Raw genomic sequence first — 2,715 nt, 5'->3', positions numbered from 1 at the left:
TTACCATTTCAAGTGTCACTGAAATTTTTTCCATCTCCTGAGCAAAAATTATATCTATTCCGTGGTCCCAGATAAACGTTAAGAGCAAGTTTTCCCCGTCCAACTGAACTAATGAGAGTGGAACAGTGGGAGGGTGGTGGTTTTTTTTTTTTTTGAGGGGGAGGACTGTGTCTTCTTTCCCCTGTTGAGGTCTCTTCTACCCATTCACACTCTACCTTTTCCTTATCTAGCTACTAGTTGATGGTCTTAACAGGCAGAGCAAGTTGCAGCAAGAACAGAAGTGAGAGTGGAGAGAGATTCTGACTGGCTTATAAATTTATATCTTCTTCCCTCCTTGATGACTCCCATCCCTAAAAGCAAACAACCAAGAGAGGAGAAGAGTAGCTGAAGGAAATGATTCTGTGTCTTGTGTGGGAGTAAAGTCAATGCCAAGATATTCAGGGAAGGGATGGGTGGACATAAGGCCCAGGGAGGCTGGGACAGTTGATTTGCTCTGCTAACTTCTAAGCTACTCTTGGTTCATAAGGTGCTTATTGTTGTCTCAGTCCAATTCAGCACACATTTACTAAGTAAATATGAATAGCAGTCTGGTTGTGGTACAATCCCCATTGATAGCCAGACTTGAAGGGATCTGTCTGGCTGGCTACCAAGGTTTCCCCATCAAGTGTATGTGAAAGTCAGTCAGTCATATCCGATTCTTTGCGACCCTATGGACTATACAGTCCATGGAATTCTCCAGGCCAGAATACTGGAGTGGGTAGCCTTTCCCTTCTCCAGGGGATCTTCCCAACCCAGGGATCGAACCCAGGTCTCTCACATTGCAGGCAGATTCTTTACCAGCTGAGTCACCAGGGAAAGCCAAGAATACTGGAGTGGGTAACCTATCCCTTCTCCAGGGGATCTTCCCGACCCAGGAATTGAACCGGGGTCTCCTACATTGCAGGTGGATTCTTTACGAGCTGAGCTACCAGTGTATGGTGTTCTCAAAAGCTGCTCCATTGGCAGTAAAGATGTCTTTCTTAAATAAAGGAGGGTAATACCAAAATCAAGGACATTTCAGTATCAGTATTCAACATTAGAATCTCCAGGTAAGCTCTCAAAGTCCGTATTTAGGAAACTGAACACTTACCATGTATTAGGCTGCATGTGGATAATTGCTTTTTGGTAAATAATACTGTGTGCATATTAACTATAAGGTACATCTGGCAGGTACCTCATAAATGGATATATGGTCTTTGCGGTGCTAAAAGAAAAACAGAAATTTAAAAAGCTTTGAAAAGCAAAGAACTTGAAGTGTTGTTGAATCTCTCTGTAAAAGTGAGCCCTCAACTCCAAGATCAGTAGGTAGAAAATACAAGAGAAGGCTGAAGTGTGAGCAGCCTCGTGATAATTACACCTACTCAGTCAGGGTTTACACAAGATGTCTGATAGCTAACAGTAAGTTAAGACTATAAAGGGGGAATACCCTGATGGTCCCGTGCTTAAGAATCTGCCTGCGAGTGCACAGGACACGGGTTTGATCCCTGGTTCAGGAAGATCCCACATGCCTCAGAGCAACTAAGCCTGTGCGCGACAACTTAGTCCACAAGCCGTAACTACTGAGCCTGTGTGCTGCAACTGCTGCAGCTTGGGTGCCTAGTGCCCATGCTCCGTAACAAGAGAAGCCACTGCAATGAGAAGCCTGCACACCACAACAAAAAGGAGGCCCCACTCACCACAACGAGAAAGCCCGGTCCCAGGAAAGAAGACCCAGGACAGCCAGAATAAATAAAAGCCAGGTATGGGGCTGTACTCTGCTCCCATAATCAGTCCTAAAGTTTAAGAAAGTTCTTATTGTAAAATAAAATGGCATTTGAGAGAGAAGCCAATATCATAAATAGTAACATGCTTTTAGCTTTTGCTATATGTCCATCAATGAGCTAGGTATTTTGTGTATACACAAGCATACCTATCTTGCAAGGTATGTATTATCTTCAGTATATAGATACTAAAAAATAGGCTGTGACTTTGCCCCAAGTCTCTCAGCTTAAAAGATTTTTTTTTTTCTTTCTAAAGCTCCTATTTCTACATAGTTATTAGTGTGGTTTTTTCCCCCTATAGTTTGTCCGTTAGTCACAATACCATCTCACTTAACTTTGGGCAACTTAACTTATCCCAAATTGTAGTTAAGAAATGGGAGAAGTGGATTTCCCTGGCGGTACAGTGGATAAGAGTCTGCCTGCCAATGCAGGGAACACGGATTGAATCCCTGGTCTGGGGAGATTACACATGCCTCGGAACAATTAGGCACAAGCAGTCACTGACCCCGTGTGCCTAGAGCCTGTGCTCCTCAGCAGAAGCTGCTGCAGGGACAGCCTGTGCGCTGAGACAGAGCAGCCCGCACTCACTGAAACTGGAGACAGCCCACACGGAGCAACGAAGACTCAGTGCAACCAAAAATAAAATGATTAATTTTTTAAAAAAGGAAAAGAAACTGGGGAGAAGTAACTTCTCCAATCAGCCTTTCCTGCAAAATCCCCTAAGTAAAATTTGCTTCTAAACTAACTTAGGAGGCATCTTCATAAAGTTGCTGGTCAGCAACACTTAAGCGGGGAGAGTTAAAGATAACCCTTCTTGTGGGAGATGGATGGGTCTTAATATCTAGGTATGCTGGATATTTTTATATTTCCTTCAGATCACTCTCCTTCTTCCTGTATCTTAGGAGGCTGTGTGTGT

The sequence above is a fragment of the Muntiacus reevesi genome, chromosome 1, assembly GCF_963930625.1.
Source record: "Muntiacus reevesi chromosome 1, mMunRee1.1, whole genome shotgun sequence".
Taxonomy (NCBI): Eukaryota; Metazoa; Chordata; class Mammalia; order Artiodactyla; family Cervidae; genus Muntiacus; species Muntiacus reevesi.
Note: the sequence above shows the minus strand (reverse complement) of the source record.